The following is a 15,633-nucleotide window of genomic DNA, read 5'->3' as shown; positions in this document are numbered from 1 at the left end:
CTTAGCACTTGCAGAAGCCGATTTCGCAAAAGTCTTCAATTTTAAAACACACACACACATATATATATATATATATATATATATATATATATACACACACACACACACACACACACATACATACACCTCAGCACTACTAAAAAATTATCTCTATAAAATCTATTGCACTACAATTTCAATCTGAACAATTGTTCTTTCAATTCCTTTTTTCTCTTGAGTAGTTTATCGAGACATTTATTGACATGAAAAAATATTTTCTGGAAATTCACAAAATTGTTTTCATGACAAAATAATTCGACTTAATTGTTCAAACGTTTGCCCTACATTTACAATTTGACAAAAAATAAAATTTGAATCATTCAAACTACTATGCTCATATTGATTATTATATTTCACATTTCAACCGAGGTAAACCTCCGATCTTCAGAGGCATCCTTTTGAAATTGGAATCTTTATGTCAGACTCCAGAACCAGCAACAGAATTTTGAATTGAACCTTGTATTTAAACCATTCTAACCATTCACAGCAGTCAGAATGAGAACAATCTACCTTGCAGCTTATAAAGATTCAAAATTATGAACAAATTTCAGTTTGAAAAAGATTTCAAAAGAGAGGTTACGTCAAGTGAAACGTTATTATAATAACAAAAATAGTTTTAGAAATCTATTCAACAAAATTCGCAAACAGGAAATTACAGGTTATAAAACTCATTAGAATGATCCAGGGTTTGAAGGAAGGAACACAATTTTCACACTTTTTCTTTAACAATCATTTGAAAGAAGAAACATGTGACTGGTTGGCACTGGCAGATTGGTAGTCCTGGCTTAACTTCCTAGAAACATGATTTTAAAAGGAGGCAAACTCACTAAATCACGATGCAAGTTTATTATGGGGGGGGGGGGGAAGAAAAAATTGTGTAAGCTTAAAAAAAAAACAAAAAAAAAAAAAAAAAAAACTTTTGTTAAATATTATAAGGAATCTTTAGACCTTTATGTAATAAACAAATGACAAAGTCACTAAATCGTGGCGGGAGTTTATAACAATGAAAAAAAAAAAAAATCTGCATAGGCATCAAATATATTTTTGTCGATTCCACAAGAGAAATTGAGAAATACACACTTTAATATGTAAATATTAAGGAACAACAAGTTATACAAAAACAGCTGTCTTTTGAGTCATAACCTTAGCTAATGTTTTTTTAGATTTAAAGCATGTATTTCTCAATACAAAATGTGTATTTCTTAATTTATTTTAATTTAAAAAGATTTCTCATATTAAATCAAATCTACAATAAATAAATGCTACCTTAGCCAATAAGTTACTTTCGTATTTATCTGACTTAATCATTTTATGTTTTAAATGTTGTTTTGGAATCTCGAATATTCAATTTTTACAAGCGATTTTGCAAACAAGATGGTGGCTTACAGTCTTCTTCAGAGGAAACAAACCAGTCGCCATATTGTAAAACTGCTCATGAAAACCACTTTAAAACAAAAATAAGCCAGGTAAATACAAAACTAACTTATTTTCTATGTTAACATTTGTTTATTGTATTTGAACTTTTTTTTTTTTTTTTTTTTTGCCTTTTTTGGTTTGGTTTCTCTGCTAATCCCCATCTATCTATATATATCTATATATATATATATATATATATATATATATATATATATATAAAACGCAAATTGTGTGTGATCATTTTATGTATGTCTCGCAAAGGCTTTTTTTGCCGACGCTCCAGGGGGGGGGATACTATTGCTTGGAACTGTTTATATGCCCCCTAGATAATAATATCTAGGATTTGGGAACGCGGGTCGCCTCTACATTTATTTACGTCAATTTTTACAAAATTATTGCTTTTTCAGCCCGTCTTGTGTTCGTTTAGCTTTTTCGTATAAAAAGCGAAACCAATTCAAAGCTAAGGGTCTGTTCCCGGCAATTGCACCGGGAAACGTCCAAAAGCAATCAGCTTTGATCAATGTGGGGCCAAACTCCTTATATCAGACAATTGCTATTCAATCTGGACAATGGGGAGCTGGTTTCCCCCTCCCCAAGAAAAAAAAAAAACCAATCAAAGTTGGGTAAACAAACCTAAATGCTGCCCCGCAGCAAAAGTTAACACCGCGATTTCTATTTGACCTCATTAATGAGGTCAAATAGAAGCAGCAGAGTTAACTTTTATTACGGCCACGTGTCAATTCTGTTAATAAATTCAAACGTGTTTCTGTTAGTATTTCGCGGTGGCCCAATGGTTAACGTCGCACGTTTTTTTTCACACTTTAATTTCCAACTTTGCCTCAAGGGTTCGGGTTCAATCCTCATACTTACCAAAACTTTTTATTTTAAACCCCCCCACCCCCAGAGTTTTTATTTACCCAAAACCACACACACCTCCAAACACCCGGGCAACGCTGGGTACCCCCCCCCCATAGTCTATCATATTAACTTTACCCAAACTCCTTCAAAAGCAAAAAAGAAAATCTCAGATTTTTTTTTGAACTGGTTCTTCTTAATTTCTAAACTTTTAAAATCTGCAATAAAAAATGAAAAGGGGGAGGGGGGAAAGAGTGTACTATACAATCATCATTACATCGCATGCATCTCCAGATTCTTTTCTTGGCATTGGTTTCACTGATATTTTTCTGGTCATAATTCTTTCTAAAAAAGACATTGTTTTACAACCGCTTTACGAACAATATGGCGGCAGCTTTGTTCTCCATGAAGAACATGGAAGCCGGCTGCCATCTTGTTTGCAAAACCGCGTGTAAAAACCAAATATTTGAGAAAAATAAAAAATAAAATTCAAACTACTTCAAAACGGAAAAAAAAAAAAAAAAAAAAAAAAGAAAAAGAAAAAAGCCAGGCAGGTAAAAAAATAACTTATTGGCTGTGGCAATATTTATTGCATATTTGTTTTTTTTGTTTTACGGCATATCAACCCTTTTCAGGTTATTTAATGCTGAATCCAAAGATTTTGAAGAAAAATATTTTAATAGAATATATTTGTTTTCAAGTCAGTTTCTATTTAACCCATAGTTGGGACTGGGAGCAATGGCAATTAAAGAGTGGACCTGGGAGCAATGGCAATTAAAGGGTGGCTCCACACTCCCCAAAGCCCTCAAGCTAGGGCCTCACCACTGGATATAGTTTAAGGTCATATCCAGGATCATATTGCATATTTGAATTTTTTACCTTAGTTGTTTATTTGTTTCTCATCTAAATAAAATTGTTTTTAATGCCTACATAGAATTTTGTTCTCACAATAAACTCCCTGTGATTTTGTAACTTTGCCCTTAAAAAGAAATTAAATGACTGATACTGGAAAAAAAAAAAAAAAAAAAAAAAAAAAAAAAAAAAAATGAGAACCCTTAAACTTTCACTTACTACAAAACTATGATTATACAAAAAAAAAAAAAAAAAAAAAAAAAAAAAAGAGGCAAATAATATACGGAACATGTTGTTTAAAAGAAAATCATATGAACAAAACTGAAACAGGATGCTATTTTCCAAACAATAGAAGTGTAAGTCATTACTAATAAAAAAAATATTTTATATTGAAATGGAAATTTTTTTTTTTTAAACTCATGTTTACCTCATACAAGACATATCATCACTTGGACATAAGAGGCTACTATTTGTAACAAGTTTAAGGGTTTTAATTTTTTTTCTCCAGTATCAGCCATTTAATTTCTTTTTAAAGGGCAAAATTACAAAATCACAGGGAGTTTGTGAGAAAAATATTTTTATGTAGGCAACAAACAATAGGATTTAGATGAGAAACAAACAACTAAGGTCAAAAATTCAAACATGCAATAAATATTGCCATAGACAATAAGTTATTTTCTTTTACCTGCTTGGTTTTTTTTTTTTTGTGTTTTAAAATAGTTTGAAATTTTTTTTTTTTTTTTTTTTTTTTTTAATTGGTTTCTGAAATTTTTTTTTTTTTTTAATTGGTTTCTGAAATTTTTTTTTTTTTTTTAATTGGTTTCTGAAATTTTTTAGATGAGGATTTTTCATATTATTTGACTACTGTTCTCATCTTGAATGTTGTTTTCACAATGTTTTACTCGATTTAACCTGATTTTCAGATTTATCTTCTTGGAACTCTCAAATTGACGAATTTCAAATGGAACCCTTTATTTAACCCGGGGGGGGGGGTAGCATGCTCTCGTTCCGTCAATCGTGACTGGGTAAAAGTCCTAAGTAATTCGCAATTTTTGAGGGTCGCCCGCACTGAGAATTGAACCTTCAACCACCAAAAAAGTAACTTTACAACTAAATTTTATCAAGTACTTTATTCACTATGCCACGAGCCCACAAGTCCTAAAAATAAGATGAAATACGAGAATGGTAGTCTGAAAAATCAAAATAATATGAATTGTCTTTGGATCATTCGTCGGTACTAATATACATTTCAAATCTGTATTAATTTAAATAATAGTAACTGGTTCTGATGATAATATAGGAATGATTTTTTTCTTAGAACTGCACGCCTGTGGAACTGTTCCGTCTGCCTGCTTCCCACCTGACTACAACCTGAATGTCTTCAAGTCCAACATGAACAAATTCCTAATGAACCGCCCTCTTAAGTAAACACTTCATTAAATCTCCACACTAACGTACTGTACTTGCAATAACCCTTATCCCTGAGTGGCTTCCGGGCCTTGATAAGTGGTGACTGTGTAAAAAAAAAAAAGAGGAAAGATCTATGGAAAAAACTTTTGCATTAATTTATATACACCTTAGCCTTCGTGGTACTTTTGCATTTAAGGAACCATGATTTATACCAAGTTTCTCGAGTGTGCTCGGATGCTGACGGAAATAACTGGAAGCGGCTGATCGCAAAACGTTAAACTGCTACGAGAAAATTATGATATACTGTAAAAAAATATCAAAATACAATAAATAAAATTGCAAACATGTATCTAACCCTTAATTTTTTTTTTATTTCTTCCAATTTACAAAAAAAAAAGAAAAAAAAAAAAAAAAAAAAAAAGAAAAGTTTTCATAGATTTATATAAGTAAAAAAAAAAAAAAAACAGACAGTGCGTTCGTTAAAAATTGAGGAATGCTCAGCTGACCTTTCCGGTTATTTCCGTCAGCTGCCGAGCGAGCTTAAGCCAACTTTGTGGAAATCGCGGATCGGTAAATGCAGAAGCACTGCTTTCATTAAAGAATGGAAGATGAACAATAAATCTATTTCCAAACAAAAATATTCAAACACTTTGGTTTCTTTCCTTTCATATAGGCATGTACAAATGGTAATTTCATTGATTTTCGTTTCAGAAAATGATGAACGGCCATCTTGTTATTAATCTGAAACCATTTGAATAATCTATAAGAGATGCAGGTCTTCACTAAACACTGTAAAAAAATTCTGCAGAAATAAGCAGGCTTCTCATTGGTCAATTTGACCGACCACGATTTTGTTTGAACCTATCAGATTGCTCTTACTAACTGCCGAGAGTATTCTTGGCGCCAAATTTATCTTTTCAGACCGCCAGTTTTCACAGACAACAGGTTGAGATGGACGTACGTAAACTCACTTGAGGCTTGTAACCTTGAAACCACTGTTTCATGGAGATGTTTTAATGCCTTAATGTGGGCGAAATATATTAATCGCACACTGAGTCATATGTATATTTTTTAGTTTTGATCTCACTGTTATATATTAGGTTTAATATAATTATCGGCAGGATGGTCTCTATAAACACGTCATTAAAATATATTCAAGCATGTCTTATCATTGAGCAATGCTGGCCTGCAAGTTTGATATATTGATATTAAAAGCTGCCTTTTAATAGAGGGCGTACCTTCTCAACCTTGTGTGTATGTATGGGGGGAGGGGAGTAGGTAAAAAAAAAAAAAAAAAAAATTATATATATATATATATATATATATATAGGGTGAATCACAAGAAACGGATGTTCTCCTCGCAGAGTTTTGTTTCCTTTAAAACAAACGTGTGTGTGTGTATATATATATATATATATATATAGTGATGCCTCCGTTCAGTCTCGAAAGACAAAGGATACCTTCTGTAGGGACAGTTGCGTGTGTAATTGTGAGGCAAAGGTTGTACAATCCCTAACCACACCTCTCCTGAATCGGCACTGTTAGAGTCCAGTAGCAAAGAAAAGTCCAGGACGACTGGAAACAATGCCGAGATAAGAAGAGAGAACATACAGCACTTGGAAGTCCTAAATGGTCACCCATTTAGTACTGACCAGGTTCAACGTTGCTTAACTTCGGTGATCCAACAGGAACCGATGTGTCAACGTGATTATGCCGTACTTATATATATATATATATATATATATATATATATATATATAAGGATGAGTAACAGGAAGCGTTCTAAAAACATCCGTTTCCGATGACCCATCCTGTATTTGATCAGGGTTTTATTTCAAATGGAAAGCATCCCTATATCAGGGTCTCCACCAAACCCCTATACCAGAGGTTGGTGTCTGGTAGGCATTCAAGTGCTCTCAGATACGTATAATACCTCAACAAGCTGAACCCGCTTTGCACAGTTCCAGATCATCTATTAGCCTCCCTCTGATATTCAAGAGAGTTACCATGCACAGGATAGATGATGCCTCTCAGCCATGATGAGGGCAACCTATCTAGGAGAAGGAAACAAACAAAACCTTTAAAGAGCCTGTTAACCCTGTAAGGCAATCTTCCAATTTGTCAGGAGTCAGCTCGGAACTAGTAAGGTTTAGAAAACCGTCATAAGAATGCTCACGTCAGCGCCCCATCTGGTCTAACCGGATACAAAGAAACAATGTGGTGAGACAATTCAACCCTGACTACTAGTACAATCATCGATCATACCACGACGAAGACATCTTATTAACTATGAACGCAAGAGAAATTTTTTTTAACTGTTTACATCATTGGCTCAAAAAGAACTTCATTCTAATTACAAAGAGTAATGCTTTACGCTTAGTGGACACTTATTAGATCAACCGACTCGTGGGGAGATCAAAAGTTTATATATAATGCCACAAGTTTTATTCGATTTCACGATATTAAAAATTATGTCTATGAAAAGTTTAAGATGAGTGATCATTAATATGATAGCGTGTGTGTTATTTTCTGTGTCACTCTTACATCCGGGTCATTTAATTGTTATGTACTTCCATTTCTTGTAATAAATAATTTTACCAAGAATTCTTCATAAGTTTTGCTTTCAGTTTTAGCCGAAGGAACTAATATATATATATTTACAAGCCTGGGATTCGGTTTTGATTCAAGCTGACGAACACAAGTCATAGATATATTTTTTTATTTTTGAAATCGTAACTTTATAATAAAAAAGAATTAAAAAAAAAAAAAAATAAAAAAATCGATAGAACATTAACTCAATAATATATACAAAATCTGCAAGAATTAAAATATCATATTTAAGCATTTTTTACGACCTGGCTATGCCAGGCGTCCCTGCTAGCTTGGATAAATGTTTTTGCAGTTTTAACAAAATAGCTATAATAATAGCTGAGCGTCTCCATTTGCACTGAATATCTACAGAATGTCAACAGTAATATATTATATATGAATCAGTCTCCTGTAGAATTTCCACAGGTCACGATAGTTTGTATTATTCACACAATATAGAACTTAATACATTATGGGTGCCAGTAATTATAGATAATATTAACAGATAAAGACACACACCCAACCACGTGTGTTTATATATGTATGATTACACACCTTCCAGCATTCATATCCGAATTGTCCACAAAGACCCACGGTGTAACAGATAAAAAACTAGATAAAATTCAGTTATCAATGACACTGTTCTGGAGGTTGCTTTTGATTTGGTTGTTTTGTTGCATATCAACCCTTTTTGGGTTATTTAATGCCGAATCCAGTTATTTTGGAAATAGTATTCGTGTTGCAGCCAATTATTCTGTAGAAGGTTTTTTTTTTTTTATTCTTCAAGATTTTTGTATCTTCAATCGTTAGTTTGTAGTGTTTTAGTTTGGTTGTTTTATAGTGTTTTTTTTTGTTTTTTTTTTTTTTTTTTTTTGTTCCCTGCCCTGCAGAACATGAGTTTTGCAATGGGAGCTCGAAAAGAGTTAGGAAACCAGTCAGGATTGGTTGGTTGTTTTTGTTTTACGGCATATCAACCCTTTTCAGGTTATTTAATGCCGAATCGAGTTATTCTGAGGAATGATTTTTCATGAAGTATATATTTTTTTTTTTACGTCAGATTCTATTTAACTCATAGTTGGGACCCTAACAGGTACTACCACTCCGAGTCAGAGTGGACCTGAGAGCAATGGCAATTAAAGGATGGTTCCACACTCCCCAAAGCCCGCAAGGTGGGGCCTCACCATCGGATATAGTTTTACGTCATAGCAAGGACCACCAGTGAGGAAGTGGGGGAGATAGGAGAAAGGGGAAGAAGGAAAAGGGGAAAAAGGTGGGCTATTGTTTTTGCAGAACATAATTAAATTTTGCAAAAGGAAGTAGAAAAACAAAAAGCATCAATGTTAGGTGCATTTCGTCTCAGGAAGCCAATATCTTCAGACAGCCTGATCTGGTAGCACCAGGTTGAAAGTTCAATCCTCAGTGCAGGTGACACAAAAACTACCATTGCAAATTATATAAGACTTCTATCCGGTCATCGCTGATGGAACGAGAAGTTGCTACCCGCCCATCCTGGGATCAAATAAAGAGTTTAATTTGAAATTCCGTGCAGATTCTGAGTTCAACAAGATACCCTGAAAAAGGTTGGAGGTTGCATCGACCAAAATGTGTGAATAACACTTAAGAACGGTATGCCGAACAATCCAAACCAGAATTATTTCAGCCTCGCATCACTCAATTGATCAGACATTTTTGATGATAGATACTGTGAAACTGCAATAAATTACATTTTATCAGGTTTTTCTATAGGATATATATATTTTTTTTTTAAAATTAAAAACTAGCATTCCAGCCTGGCTTTGCTCAGACCCTATGTACTGTTCATAACTTTATGTGCATATATTAAGATTGAGACCTATCCAGGTAACCTACATCTAAAAGTAAAGTGTTTAGACCGAAAAGTGGCCAAATAGAAATTGCAAAGGTCAAATTTCTTTGAACTTTGACCCCCTCAGCAGCCAAATTCTCGGCCAAAAACCAATTAAAAAGCTTGCTCTATATCCGAATACATTTTATGTAAAATTTCAAATGTTTAGACAAAAAATTGACAGAGTAATTTGGTAGCTTTGACCCACATTTTGACCTCTTAACATTATTGAGCTCAAATCAAATTAAAAAGTTTGATCCATGTCCAAGTAACCTACATCTAAAATTTCAAGTATTTAGACTCCAAAATTGACAGGAGTTTGGTAGAACTTTCAAAGATCAAATCGTTGAACTTTGACTCCTAAACAGCCAAATTTCTGGCCGAAAACAGATTAAAAAAAAAAAAGATTCTCCCAAATCTCAGTATCCCTTATGTAGAAATCTCGAGTCTGTAGACCGAAAATTGGCAGAGTAATTTGATAGGGAATGTACACACACACACACACACACACACACACAATTTCACTTTTTGCTGCCTTAATTTGATTTTTAGAAATGAGTTTATCCCCCACACCCGGATGTAAGCAAGTCCCCACCTAAGAATCGATTTGCTTGTTTTTGGCAGTGGAAGGAGCCTGGAAAACAGTGAGCAGCTCATTTCTAGCCCAATCAATTTGAGAGGATCTTACCACCACATAGCATTTTGCTTCTTGCTATAAATACAGCTCACTTTCTAATAGACACCCCCCCAAAAAAAAAACAAAAAAAGTGATAGTGTAAATATTAAAAAAAAAAAAAAAAAAAAAAAAAAAAAATTAAAAATAAATGAAATAAAAATAAAATAAAAATTTAAAAAAATAAATGAAAAACGTCAAAACCTGGGAACGTAAAGCGAGACTACCCAGTGTAAAGGCAGTAGTGTTGTGACTGAAACGAGTTTTAAAAAGAATAAACCAAAAGGATGATGCACGACCCCGATCCCCACCGAATTTGGCCTTGTGCCATATTCATGATGTAATTTTTTTTCCCCAATATTCTTTTTTGTAAAATCATTTTTACATTAAACTTACAATTTTTTAATACACGAATAAATATAATCAAACACACTTTTAGTGAACAACCATTTTTTTTTTTATAAAGTTTTAACATAGAAATGGTTTTGTAAAGCCGACAGTATATACTTTGATCATGAACATTCAATATTTGACAAGTTATTGCATCTATCAAAGTAAGAATGTGTGTGTGTGAGGACACTTCTCAACCTATATACTCAACAAATTTTTGATCTACAGACTTGAAATTTGGTATATAGGGTTTTCAAACATGTGGAAAAAACTTTTTAATCTGTTTGCATCCGGAAAAAAAGGGGCTGCTAAGCGGTTCAGATTGAACAATCGGTGCTTGGTTGTCATCGGATTTTTATCTGTTAACTGTTTCACAGGGTTTGAAAACACATTTTAAGGATCGTGGCAAGTTGGTCTAACGGTTACCGGACTTGACTAACGATCTTAAGGTTTTGTTTCTTTTGGTTTCAATCTCAGCCTGATTTTTTTTTTTTTTTTTTTTTTTTACTTACAAGAACTGAACTTTTAGGAAAAAAAAAAAAAAAATACTCGCATGCACATGTCTTGGTTTCTTTTTCTTCATTATTTTTAATTTAAAAAAAAAAAAAAAAAAAAAAAAAAAAAAGGAATTAAATATTACATTTAATACCGGGCAATGCCAGGTACATTTTTTCTAGTATATATATATATATATATATATATATATATATATAATATCCAAGAGAGCCTACCTTGTTCTTTCTTTTCTTTCTTCGAAAAGTGAAAACCTTTCTTTATAATTACAAGTCAACAGCAATAGAGTTGTTTTCCGTCCATACAAACAAGGTTTGGACTAGTGTGTACGTGCGTGATTTTTGTATGCATTGAAGCAAATAGCAGTTGTAGCAGCAGCAGCCTGGCTTCCTCTCCAGGCGCTGCAGACACAAGGCAGCCTTTTCAATTGATTGGAACAAGGCCCAGCACCTCCTCCCTCCCCTCCCCATGTGCTGGTTACATACCAAGACAATCATTAAACTATTAACACTTGCCATGATTTTGTTTTTATAAACTTTTGCCGGGGACAGTTCGAATGGATTCTTTGCCAAGTTTAACGAGGAGAGGGGATATGATGGAATATGAAAAGAAAATAATTGATCAAGATTTATGATCCATATAAAGTTTTTACTGCTATCAATAAGAATACACAAGTAAGAATTCTTCTGCATTGTTAGCAGTGCAGTCTTTCTGTGGACAGCCTATGTATTTTTTTAAGCGTACAAAGGACTGCGAAAATGTTTTGAATAATCTATAATATAAATCCTACTTGTCTATTTAAAACTTTCGACAGAGGCGACGGATTTTTATGAGATCAGTATCGTTTTGAAGCTCGGCCCTTCGGATGACAAATATGGAAAATTGGCTAAAACCATTAATTCCTTCACCCTAAACTGGGCACTTTTCTACAAGGAGAGATCGCTTTTGTTTTTTTCTTTTTCGATTGACTAGCCTTAGTTTAAACCTTCGCCACTTCCGATTTGGCGAAGGGCGCAACAGCAAAGATGTCACATTTTTTTTTTCCCTCCCACATTCTTTCCCTCCTTCATGGTACGGGTTCAAGCCTGCCTACTACCACTTTTTTTTTTTTTTTTTGCTCAACATACACCTCCAAACACCCTGGCAACCCAGGCGAGTATATACATATATAAAATCTCCTAAACTAAGGAGACGTGTCCCTTAACCCTCAGGGGCCGTGGAGGCACTGCACTATTTCATGCAGCACGTGTCTTGGGCAAGAATAGCCTGGCGGTGCCTATATCTCCAAGCACATACAGCACCTGGTATTACCAAATGATTACCCATTTTAGTATTGGCCAGGCTCCATGTTGCTTAACCTCGGTGATCTAATGGAAACCAGTGTGTTAACTTGATTATGCCACATTAAACTAATGAACAGATCATCAATTATGAAAGATTTATTTAAAAAAATAAATAATAAATAACATCAGCCGAAAGGAGGGGAGGACACAAAAATAATAACTTTTGTCAAGAAAGTTTTTTTCTTTTGGACGAAACAGATGCTACACTGACGTTTACACAAAATATATAAAATTATGCTTGAAAAAATATGGCATAAGGCCATTCTAAAGTGTGGGAGATGGGAATAATAGGTGTCCATCATCGTCGATAACCTAAAAAATGTCTATTCTACTCTAAAATCAGTTACCATAATACCACATTTACTCCAGGGTCATCCTGCTTTACATTTCCCAAATAATTAAAGCTTTATTGTTCATAAAAAAATATAGACAGAATTGGCTCTATAATACGAAATCTGCTTTAATAATATAAATATACTAGCATTTCAGCCCGGCGTTGCCCGGGTGTTTGGAGGTGTGTGTTGAGCAAAAAAAAAAAAAAAAAAAAGGGGCAGTCAATTTTTTTAAACTTTGACCCCTATTATAACCCCTTAACATTTACTGTTTTTGGCTCAAATTATTAAGTTAGATCCAAGTCCAAGGAATCTATATCTAAAATTTCAAGTGTTTAGACCCAAAATTAGTGGAGAAGTTTGGTAGATTTCTCAAAAGTCAAATTGTTGAACTTTGACCCCTTAATAGCCGAACTTCTGACCGAAAACGGATTGCAAACATTTTCCCAAATCTCAGTACCCTGTATATCAAATTTCGAGTCTGTAGACTGAAAATTGACAGACACACACATTCACTTTTATATATATATATAATAGATTTAAACATTTTATGACCAGGCAATGCCAAGAAACCTAGTATGCCTATTTTGATCCGAGCTTCTTGCAGGCCAAGAAACTGGGTTTTAGTTGAAGTTTCACATAAACTGTATTTGGGAGAGGGTTGGTTGTTTGTTTGTTTTACGGCATATAAACCTTTTTCAGGTTATTTAATGCCGAATCTAGTTATTTTGAGGAACGAATTTTAATGGAGTATATTTGTTTTTTTAAGTCGGATTCTATTTAACCCATAGGTGGGACCCTAACAGGTACTACCACTCAGGGTCAGAGTGGACCTGGGAGCAATGCCAATTAAAGGGTGGCTCCACACTTCCCAAGGACCGCAGCTGGGGCCTCACCATCGAATATAGTTTTAGGTCATACCCAGGACCTTGAGAGAGGTGGAAAAACATGTCCATATTCTGCGAGTGATACTGTTGAAAGTAAGTTAACATTGTTGATGATTTGTATAATTTCCGACTTAATGGACGGATAAAGCTACAAGAAATTGCTTGAATGCATCAAACTTAATTTGCATTCAGTAAATCTGAGCGTTTAACAATAAAGCGTAAATTTCAAACTCGGGCGCAACAAACAAAGCGTCTTGGCTATAAAGACGCATCTCAAAAGTAAAAAAACTAATTCAGCATAGACGATTGAGCAAAATGGAGAAACACGTTTAAAAATAATTTTCAAGTGGATGCAAAGCTTAAAGAAAAATCTTCCAGAAAAATATTTCAAGCACATAAAAAAAAAAAAAAAATAAAGATACTTTTTGTTAGAATTACTTCAGCCTTTAATATGACAAGCGTTTGTAAAAATCAGACTTTTTTTTTACACATAAGATTCACTATTATCAAGGCCTGAAAGCCACTCGAGGATAAGGGTTATTGAGTGTACACTAATCAATGGGATAATACCGTAGTAATCGTTAGTAATGGAAATTTGGTAAATTGGATTACTTAAGGGGCAGTTCATCAAGAATTTGTTTATGTTGGACTTGAAGACATCCAAGTTGTAGTCAGGTGGGAAACAGGCAAACGGAAGAGAGTTCCAAAGGCGTGCACTACTAAGAAAGAAGCTTTGTTCATGGAATCTACGTTTTGATTTAGGCACAGATAAAAAGTGGGGAAAATTATTGACAGTGGTTTCAGCTAGACGAGTGTTTTTCGTCAAAGATTGGTTGTTGTACTAAATACTAAGCAAACAAGCCGAGCATGCGGGGTCCCCCTCCACAAGTGAAAAATTTACTTTCACCATGACTAATGTTTGTGCAAAATTAAAAAATTCCAGTTATTAAGAAAAGTGCAAACAAACGAGAGTGAATTACTAGTAGCAATACCAATTTTTTTTTTTTTTTTTTTTTTACACACCGATCAAACAAATCAAGCATTATTGGAAAGAGCATAAAAAAGGAAATATCTTTAAAAATCGATCCATTAAAACTGGAGTTATGACCATTCAAAGTATCAAAGCTTGTGACTGAAAATGGTGGGAAATTTTGCACAATTTACAGATTAACATTAAAAAGTTCTATCTTCACATCTTTTTTTAAAATATCATGAAATTTTGAACATATAACACCATGAACATTTAAGATGGCTTTATTTACGGCCACCTCACTTGGTAACTTATAGAATATTTAGCGTAATTTCCTTAAGTAGAGGCATCAGAGAAACAACTAAGAAAAATGGTAAGTAAGGCATTGTCCATTCTGAAAGGGAGAACAGACCAAATATCAAGGTCTCATGTATGATATGAAAAGAAACTGGAAGCTTAGGGAAATATCAATCATACCAGCCATTACAGGGTGCCCCCCCCCCAAAAAAAAAAAACAGGCTCCAACTCTAATTAGGCCCCGTTTCTTAGTGTTTTGTCCGAAAGAAATTAAATTTTTTTTTACATGGGAGTCACCACTTATCAAGGCCCAGGAGCCACTCGGGAATTGGTCATAACTAGTTTATTATATTCACATCATATGAAAACACTAGGGTCTTTGCCCCTTTTTTTCTCCATTCTACAGCATATATTCTAGATGGTCCCCATTTAGCTTTTGTTTTTTTTGGGGTCACCCTGTATAGGTGCCACAGGGCTTATGAAGAAGAACCTGAAGTCCTACCTAACTAATATTTCTGGTGAACCAAGTGCAAAAGAGATCCAGACAATTGCACTTAATGAGGATACTAAAAAGAGCTCTCGGCTGGTTTCAATAAAAAGCAGAGCAATGTTGGCAGCTGCTTTGGCTGCCCCATACCCAGCATTACAATCTTCAACGGAAGAAGAAAAAAAAAAAAAAAAAAAAAAAAAAAAAAAAAAAAAGGACATTATTATTACAGTATGAAAAATCCAAGATGGTGACCAGAAAATCCAAAATGGCCACTAGTCAAAGAAATATTAACAAAATATGGCTTGTAGCATATAAAATTAAAGGAAATTTTGTACAGATTAAAATTATGTTTTCAAGTACATTAAACTAATTAACATAATTAAGTTTCATTTTAACAGCTTTAAGTGGAAACATAAAAACAGCTAGACATTTAAAATTGGGAGGTAGGGCTTTATCATCATGCGAAATATTATTTTGATGGAAATTATCATACGTCATCATTACACCATGAAAAATCCAAGATGGCAGCCGGAAAATTCAAGATGGCGACCGAGAAAATTAAGATGGACACCACGACACGATTAAAAAATTAAAATATAGCTTGTAGAATATCAAAGGAAATTTTGTACAGATTGTAATTATGTTTTCAAGTACATTAAACTAATTAGCATAATTAAGTTTCATTCTAACAGTTTTAAGTTGCTGTAGCAATT

At 33.9% G+C, this 15,633-nt stretch overlaps 1 protein-coding gene across 9 annotated transcripts in view; it reads right to left on the bottom strand.

Moving 5' to 3' along the window:
• LOC145265608 (ubiquitin-like modifier-activating enzyme 1) overlaps positions 1–15,633 on the bottom strand; it is a 194,905-nt gene that overhangs the window by 78,035 nt on the left and 101,237 nt on the right. Inside the window, exon 1 of one of the 9 annotated variants that reach the window (XM_080121626.1) lies at positions 10,820–11,030. The exons of the other annotated variants lie outside the window; for them this stretch is intronic. The gene's annotated coding sequence lies outside the window, so the exon portion shown is untranslated. Of the gene's footprint in view, positions 1–10,819; positions 11,031–15,633 lie in introns of those variants that run through there. 9 annotated transcript variants of the gene reach the window in all.

This window comes from Euprymna scolopes, chromosome 40, assembly GCF_053919585.1.
Source record: "Euprymna scolopes isolate OS-2025 chromosome 40, ASM5391958v1, whole genome shotgun sequence".
Classification (NCBI taxonomy): domain Eukaryota; kingdom Metazoa; phylum Mollusca; class Cephalopoda; order Sepiida; family Sepiolidae; genus Euprymna; species Euprymna scolopes.
This window is presented reverse-complemented; position numbering and strand designations above follow the sequence as displayed.